Here is a 10,042-nt window from a genome sequence, read left to right on the forward strand (position 1 = left end):
AATTAGTTCAATTATCATCCAAAGTGCTCTAAACTAGCAGTGACTCATTTATTATTTGCAGATGATCTACTCTTATTCTCCAGGGGAGATGTTGAATCTGTTTCCATATTAAATAGGCGTTTCTTGGATTTCTCTTCTGCTTTTGGACTTCAAACTAATAGTGAGAAGAGCTCCATTTATTTTGGAGATTTCACCCAGGTCATTCAAGAACAAATCTTACATCAACTAGGATTTCCAAAAGGAGAGCTCCCCCTCAAATATCTTGGAATCTCCCTTTCCACAAAAAAGATCTCACTAATACAGTGACAGCCTTTGATTAACAAAATGGTATCCAGAATCTCCTCTTGGACTGCAAAGAAACTCTCATATGCTGGGAGAACTCAGTTAATCCAAATAGTCCTCTTTGGTATTTAAGCATATTGGTCTCAATTGTTTGCTATTCCTTCAAAAGTACTAAGTACAATTGAGGCCTATTGTACAAGCTAATTATGGTCTAGTACAAACACAATTACAAGGAAAACTCTAATAGCTTGGGATAAGGTGTACACTCCAAAGTCAGTTGGGGGTCTAGGCTTGCTTAACATATGATTATGGAATAAAGCAGCAATAGCTAAGGCAAGCTGGGACATTGAGCATAAGGCACATAGGTTGTGGATCAGGTGGTTACATGCCTATTACATCAAGAACCAATAATTTAGTCAAATTCCTATTTCTCAGCAGGCAGGATAGATGGTGAGGAAAATATTTGAACCAAGAGACACAATGGCACTACTCCAAGATGCCAATTCAGGCAGCTTAATCAAACAACTTTACCTTCAGCTTATTGGTGATAATGAGAGAATACCTTGGAAGACTTTGAGATTTGGAAATGATGCTAGACCAAAAGCTCAATTCACAGTTTGGCTGCAAATGCATGGAAAGTTAATGATTGTTGATAGACTTGCTTCCTGGGGGATTTTTGTAGTTCCTATTTGCAGTCTATGCAACAATCACAATGAAACGAGAAACCACCTATACATGGAGTGTCCTTTCTCTATCAAGGCATGGGAAGGAGTGTTGAAATGGCTGCAAGTTTCTCTCTTCAGGACTTCGCGATGGGAGCAATTGGAGAAATAGATCATCAAAGAATCAAAGGGCAAATCACAAAGAGCTCAAATTTTCAAATTAGCTTATACTTAATGGGTGCATACTATGTGGATTGAGAGGAATCAAAGAAGATTTGAGAAAATAGCAAAGAATCACATTTAGTTAGTGAGGGAGATAGCATATGTTTGTAACATCGGGGCGTCTATAAGAATTAAAGCTCAGGTCCAGCAGGTTATTATTTAGGTTAGTTCTGGTAGCTTAGTAGTTGTCTTACTCTGTGTATTTTTTGTTGTTTGCAATAGGCCATGATTAGATAGCAGACTGTGATGTAGTCTGGCTATGGATCTTCATTGTAATCATTCTAGCAATTAATGAAATCTTTAGTTACCAAAAAAAAAAAGAGAGATAATTATCATAATTCCAAGAAACAAATTAAAAATATAAGTATATAATTTTAATTTTTATGTAGTTAATTTTAAAAATATTAAAAATCAAACTTATGTATAGATAAAATAATTATATAAAATTTTATAGTAGGGAAAATAGTATTTGGGGGGGGGGAGGGGGAGTAGAGATAGTATGAGAAAAGTTATACTTTGAATTAATTTGAAAAATAAATCATATCTCTTGCTCAATTAGCATTTCAAAGTTTGAGAATCAAGATGTGTGATTTATATAGTTTGGATTCGAACAATTTTAAAGTGATTCTCAAAAGAAAATGATCATGTGCATGCAGTTTGATAAGATTCGTTATAAAGCAAATCCAATGATGTTGAAAGAGAGTTAAATCAATTATAGATGTATAGAAGAATAAGAGAAATTGATGGCAAGACATACATCAATGTGTTTTATCGGGTTAATATTTTAAAGTATGAAACTACTAGACATCAATTGAATTCAATGTCAATTACATTACCTTACGGTGAAACTAATTATACAAATTTTATAGTTTGTCTTATATCTCAATTGTTTGGAAGCAATACATATTCTTTTTGGTTTTTCTTATTTATTTTGTAGTTGCTATGCTAAAAATAGATAGTAATAGGAGTATAGATTCTTCTCTAATGGGTCATGTATGGACCGTGACCTTTTAGTCCGTTATTGATATTTATGTTCTCCAATATTAGTTGAGCCAATCGATTAAGCAGTTGTTGGGATCGGTATATACATGTAAATTAGAATGAAATAGAATTGAGCGGGATAAACATATAGAGGAGTATAATTGCACTATCTGAGATTGTTATTACACAAAATAAAGCCAACTACAAAAATTAAAGATAAAATTTATTTAATTAAGAATTACCAGTCAAGCAATAGGAACTCATCTTTGTTTAAGATATGTGCAAGATAGAAGAAAAATATTAGAAGTACGTGTTTATCTAATTGGAAAAATGATTGATTCTTCTAAAATAAATTGCTAGGTAAAATTGACACCCATAAAGTTGAAGAGTTTTATCGAATATCCTTACTTACAAATAGTGAAGTAAATTATTAAAAGTAAAGTAACTCTAATTATGTGGTTAAAATTGAAGCAACATCAAAATAGTTGAGCAAATCCCGATCCAATTGTTCTATATGTTGGTAACTCTCAAAAGTGAAAATATGTTGGTTGTCAATAAATAATCATATATGAATATATTAGTTTGTCATTCAATATTAAAATATTAAATGTAATAAATGTAATTTTGCAATTCTAGGTTGGTAGAAGTTTATGTTATTGAGATGTACTCCATTAAAGATAATAATAGAATATATTTTTTGTAATTTAAATTAAAATATCAATAAATATATTTTATTAATTATTACTCCTTATAATATTATTTAATTGAATCATATTATACTTTTATTTGTTTGTATCACTAATTATATATGGGGTTATAATATTTGAGTTTCTGACAATAGTTATTCATATGATTTTTTTTTTGCTTGTTTATAAAGTTAAACAGGATCACAATATTATTCGCACATCGCGCGAGTACTAATACTAGTTATAATATTAAAAGGTAAAGATGATCTGACAGTGTAAAACTTCTTTACATTGTCGGGAACTCAAATAATTTAACAGCTTTAAATCCAAAATTATATTAAATGTGTAAATTCTGACCTAAGACAATTTACAAATCACCTAAAATCAAAAGGAGACACCATCCAATAATTCAGCTATAAGTTATGTCTAAGATCATATGTAAAGCCACAGGATAAAATCACTTATAAATATTTTGAACAGATAGAGAATCTTGTTTGTGATGTGTTTAGATCTGGGGTTTAGCTTGAGATAAATATATATTTGTGAAATTTTATGTTAAGATAAACGAATAGCTTGATCTACTCCTAACTCGTCGCCACAGCACACGTTCATGCACATGCAAAATCTCATTTTAAATTAGGGGACAATTGCTGCAATCCTAAATTATTTATATCTAAGCTGCAACTATAATTTAATGATACTCTATTTAATATATTCTGGTGGATGAGCATGTAACGTATAAGAAACTATTGGAGGTTGAGCCAGCTGTATATTTGCACAAGCCAAATAATAGTAGTAAAATTTATTGTAACAAAATAAAGTAAACAGATAGTTCTTCCTTAAAGAGCAAATTTAGCTTTTAGTACCTAAAATCTATGCGTTTATTTGTCCTGCTCATTTAGTTGTGCATCTGATGGCCTAGTTTTATACTAATACTGTTGGAAAATGGGATTTTATGTAGCTTTTTAAGCTAATTTTTCTTTAGATATTCATTCATCTATATCGGTAAGTGCATCTATTTTCTCCAAAATGGGCAATAGACCAAATTGTTAAGAATATCATTTCACTTTGCAATTTTAGCAACTGAATTGGGATATGACTTTGCAAGTGGTTTGTCCTTTTTTCTTTTGGTAGGAAGTGGTCGGTTGTCCTACAATTTCTGTTTATTGCAAACTAAACTGCAATTATTTAGCATTGCTACCACTAGGGGGCGTTCAGTTCGGATTGAATATGAGAATTTCGGTTTGAATTTTCGATTTTCGGATCGAAGAAATGACAATCCAAATCAGATCGGATTGGATCGGATTTTTAAGTTTGGTTTCGGATTAATCGGTTTGGATATTATGGATTTTCGGTTTTGAGCGTATAAGTTGAGATGTTTCTACTTTTTACAGAAAATGAATATCCAAATGAAGTACTCATGTTAAATTGCTTGAAAAGTTTCTCATTCTTGTCGCAATCATCCAAATAAAGTATTCAAGTAATAAAATTATTATAAAAAAAATATAACAAAGACATTAATACGACCGATAAGAAGTAGCAATAGTAAAATCATGTCCAAATAAAAAATATTCTGACAATAACTTAGTAATTAATATTGAATAGATGAGATAATACCTAATGGGTAGGGTATTGAACTTATTACTATTGACATATGGATAATGGACTAAATATAAAGTATAAAAATTTCGAATTTTCGGAGTACCAAATCCAATATCCAATCCGAAATCCAAAAATTTTAAAAAGTAAATTCAAATCCAATCCGTAATCTGAAAATCCAAAAAAATGAATTTCGATTTTGGATTTCTGAAAGAGAGATATTGACCTTTAAGAAAAGTATGAGTCTGACGCCCAAGAGGCCGAAGATCAAATAGGATCTTTACACAAATAGCCGATCATATTCATTGTTTACCTTTTTTAGCCATATACATAGATTATACACAATTATACACATATAATACATAAATTATGCATATATTAATCTCCACCAACTATTTTTAATTTAAGTAATTGAGTGGGCTGCTATTTGAGTTAATTCTTCAAAATCCGAATCCAAAGATTTTGGCCTATTCATGCAAAATTAATAGCTCAAATTTTTCCTTACAACAAAATTATGGAAGTACTCAAACACAGTTTTTGGAGAAATTCTTATATTACATTTCCTTGCTAGATTGAGAGCTATCCTATTAACAACCAAAACATTTATGGACCCTAACTTAAATAGCCCTCCAATTGATCCCTTAAATTAAAATAGCCGACAAACGTATAATATATGTATAATAAATGTGAATCCGGGCGATTATTTATTTAAAAAACCTTTTTTAGCACGAACACTAACCAGAACTTTATAATGTAAAGCCCACTACCAATACGCCTCACTACGCGCTACCCAATGAGCCCACTAAACAAATAAATGGAAATATAAGCCCAACCCTCAAATGGAAAGAGATTTTTTCCTTCATATATAATATTTAAAACTTATTTATTAAAATTGTCCAAGTTTTATATATTACCCGCCCTAAATAAGTTTTTCTTATAATTTATATACAATCCATTATTAGTGCCTTAAATTAGGGGATTCTTTGCTTGAAAAATGGTGTAACAGAAGGGAACGAAGTTCAAATTGTCTTTCCATCTAAATAAACCTCCTTCCAGTTATGTGTTACCTATTTTAAGTCATAATTAGTGCAGCTCTTCTCTCTCTTTGCCATAATTGCCTATTTTAAGAAAAGAATAATTTATGGTACAACAACATACAAAATAAAAATAAATTTTATACAAATTTAATATAAAATTGATATATCTACAACTGCATACATACTAAACATAAATTTCAAACAACTAATTATACAGTATACAACTTTTTTATAACTTATCTACAACTTTCATACATCATTCTTGCCCAATTAAATACAACTATAACATCATACAACTTAAATATAATTTTTATATAAATTTTATACAATATGTCTTTTGTATATACTTCTTCTTCGAATTTCAATCTAAACATCCAGCCAAATCAAATCTAATCTTCATCAAATATCCTCAAAATCGAGATATAAACTCCATAGAATATTCTCAATCCTTTGCAATAACACCCAATCCAAACAAATAATATTTTTTAAAAATCCAAATTGTAATTCAAAGTTTTGAAACTTTTTAATGGCTGTCAATGGTGCAGAGTCAAACACCTTCAAATTTATTAATTAACAAATTCAATTCGAACAATACAACCAAATAGATAATATACATCTACTGCTAGCCCTCCATCGGAACACCAACAAGAAAAGGGGAAGCCCGAAAAAGCTCCAAACTCCAGCCATGGCAAAATTCAAATCGATAAAAAATTAATCCCATTCTTCGCCATTGTTAGAGAAAATTATGAGCTTTAGAAGAAAAAACCTTTTAGAAATTGGTGTAGAAAGAGGGTTGATTTCAAAGAGAGAAAGAAGAAAATACTTTAGAAAGATTGGGGTTTGTCTGGGTAATTAAGGAATTGTGAGGATCTTTAGGGATTTACTAAATTAAAAGGCTACAATCAAGGGATACTCATTTAAAACTAATTTGTATACAATTGGTAAATTTTATATGATCATGTAATTAAGTTAAAACTTGATTATGGCGGGTAATTAAGTTTCATATGTAGTATAGGGAGGTAAAAATATCAAATAAAAATCCACAATCTCCAAAACACAGATAATAATTTTAGGAAAAATTACACGATATATCAAACATTTACATTGTATTTATTATTGGTAGCTATACTTTCAGCAAATTTATAATTCGTAGATATATTTGAATTTTAGTAAATTCATGAAATAAGAGATTAATTGTTTTGAACTAAAATTAGAGAGGAATAAGCTCTCGTAGCTTAGTTGGTTAGAGTACATGCTTAATTAACAGAGGTCTTGAATTCGACTCTCAACAAGAACAAATTATTTTTCATGTATTTCTGTATTTCGTCTTAGTTTTATTCGTTAGGTGAACATATTAATAAAAAACTAAAAATTGAATAAGAAAACTAGCTTCAACCAAGCCTCCATTGACCAAATTAAATGATAGAAAATACTATATTCGGTTACAAGAGAGTTTTAACCTCAAATCTCAATAGCTTCTAAATAAGAAATCCACCACAAAAGCCAAAATGAACATTTAAAGAGTTAATTACTTAAATAGTCAATGAAAATTATCTAATAAAATTATTTTTTTTAACGCAAAAGTCATTTTTACTTTACTAGTTTTACACAAAGGCGGATATAGTGTGGGTTCTATTGAACCCATAACTTTCGACGCTGAGTAGAAATTTATATATAAAAATTCATTAAAGTTGTAAAAATAATAGATTTGAACCCATAACTTTAAAAATATAATGGGTTCAATGCTTAAAATCTTAAAAGTTGAACCCATAGAGTTTAAATTCTGGATCCGTCTCTAATTTTACACTCATGGTCATCATAGCCTGAAAGTGTATATTTTTGGGTTAAAAAAAAAACAATTCAATGACGCAGCGCACATATTCTGAAGGTGTTATGAAATATAACTCAAAGTAATAATATAGAATAACAAAAAATAAGCTAAGAGATATAGAGAGAAAGAGAGGAGAGATTTTTATTTCTTCTTCAATTGTGTGTATTTTCCTATCTATTACAAGGCCTTTATATAGGCTTGAAAAGTGAAGAAAAATATGTTATTGAATATGTCATTAAGCATTTGAGAAGATCATGGAGGAAGAGTAGACATCCACCATAAATAGAATTTTCTTATAACACTCCCCCTTGGATGTCCATAGATAATATGCCTCGTTAAAACCTTATTAGGAAAAAATCCTATGGGAAAAAAATCCTAGTGAAGGAAAAAGAGTACACATGTTTAGAAATATACCTTTTGGTTGCCTCGTTAAAAACCTTGCAAGGAAAATCCAGTGGGACAAACCTTGTAAGGGAAAAAGAGTACAACGCATATTAACTCCCTCTGATGAGAGCATCAATTCACATCCTTGAGCCTTCGCATCCCAATCTTGTATGCTAGTTTCTTGAATGTTGACGTCAGTAGAGATTTGGTGAACAAATCAGCCATATTATCACTTGAACGGATCAGTTGCACATTGATATCACTATTCTTTTGAAGATCATGTGTGAAAAATAACTTTGGTAAAATGTGCTTTATCCTATCCCCTTTTATGAATCCTCCCTTCAATTGGGCTATGCATGCTGCATTGTCTTCATACAAAATTGTGGGTAGTTTGTCACACTTCAAACCACATTTGGATCGAATAAGGTGTATCATAGACCTCAACCATACTGTCACGCCCCAAAATCGAGGAGCGCGACCGGCGCTCAACCGAGTGAACCCAGTCGAGCAAGCCTACGTTACATCAACCTCTCATCATAACTCATGCATGATTTATCAAAACATAATTAGATCATAACTTTCATATTGAATACATTTGGCTCAATGGCCCATAGTTGTTTTTTCTTTTCTTCTTCACTCATGATGGGTACATAACTTCATAAATATCTGTGAATATAAATACATGATGAAACTCAAAACTTAAGTACATGACCCACAACGTACATGGAGCTTATATGACAATAGATACCTAAGTACATAATACTAACTAGACTCGAGTGCCCACTGAAATTGTAGCAGACTCACCATAATCTGATGCACAGAAGATCCCTACCAAAGATCCATATCATCCTGTAGAAGTATACCTGCATCCATTAAAAGATGCAGCGCCCCCGGCAAAAGGGATGTTAGTACTATCGAATAGTACTAGTATGTATAACTAAACACCCTCTCAATAGAACAATTAATATTACAACGAGGAATAATCACAAAATCAATGAAAGTCTCGAACAATACCAAAACATCAAGTGTCATGTAAATTCCCATAATTTCAGATTAGTGAGTCTTAGCACCAATATACCATTGTTCACAATACCATTATTCACGATACCATTACCACCGTCCTCTCAGCACGAAGTCCAATCACGACCCGATCGACTAGGCTGTCTTATTCGAGACATCAAACCCTTTGTTTTTTATATCAATCACAACATTTCATATTTCTTTCATTAAAGTACATCAAAAGACTACAAAACATCGCGTAGGTTGAAATATCAAGCCTTATTATACTTGCATCATTCTAAACTTCTTTTAGGGTCAACTGAGCCATATGATCTATACGCGGAACACATAATATAAAGTAATTGAAATAACATGTACAAACAAGGCCAATGAAAATGGCTCATAATGTCTGCGTTGACAATGCGTCTTACTTGACCGTCCATATCCCTCTCTTATCTTACCCCTATGCATTTCATAGACTGTCCCTAGTATTCACATATTTTATTATACACTTATGCGTTTCATAGACCGTTCATAGGATTCACATATACCATACGATACACCTGTGTGTTTCATAGACCGTTCACAGTGTTTACTTACACAATATACCTGTGCGTTTCATAGACCGTTCACAGTGTATACTTACACAATACACCTGTGCATTTCATAGACCATTCACAGTGTTTACTTACATAATACACATGTGCGTTTCATAGACCGTTTACAGTATTTACTTACACACTACACCTGTGCGTTTCATAGATCGTTCACAGTGTTTACTTACATAATACATATGTGCGTTTCATAGACCGTTCATAGTGTTTACTTACACAATACACCTGTGCGTTTCATAAACCGTTCACAGTGTTTACTTACATAATACACTTGTGCGTTTCATAGACCGTTCACAGTGTTCACATATCATATTATACACCTATGCGTTTCATAGACCGTTCACAAGATTTCATAACACATCATTATGCATATAACCACGTATAAACTCAAAGCGACATGATTAACATTACATTAAGGTCGTAAGTTCCCGGATCATTGGAACACTTCATGTTCATGCTCATCATGGAGAAACATAGCACATTATATTAGCACATGCATGGTGAATCAATAAGTCGATTTCAATGGCACATAAGCCCAATTTCCTTTCTTAAGGTTCATCATCATTTAGCATAGGACATCTTCCTTCCATCTCATTATTCACTCACTTGACATCTTGAGTTCATTAGCTAAGTTCATGATTCTTGAGGACTTAACATCGAAGTCATTTACATACATTATTTCAGAATCATACAACTATAGTTGAAACCATTTGGGACATACAACACCTTATAATTCTCATTTAGG

Source organism: Nicotiana tomentosiformis, chromosome 11, assembly GCF_000390325.3.
Source record: "Nicotiana tomentosiformis chromosome 11, ASM39032v3, whole genome shotgun sequence".
Taxonomy (NCBI): Eukaryota; Viridiplantae; Streptophyta; class Magnoliopsida; order Solanales; family Solanaceae; genus Nicotiana; species Nicotiana tomentosiformis.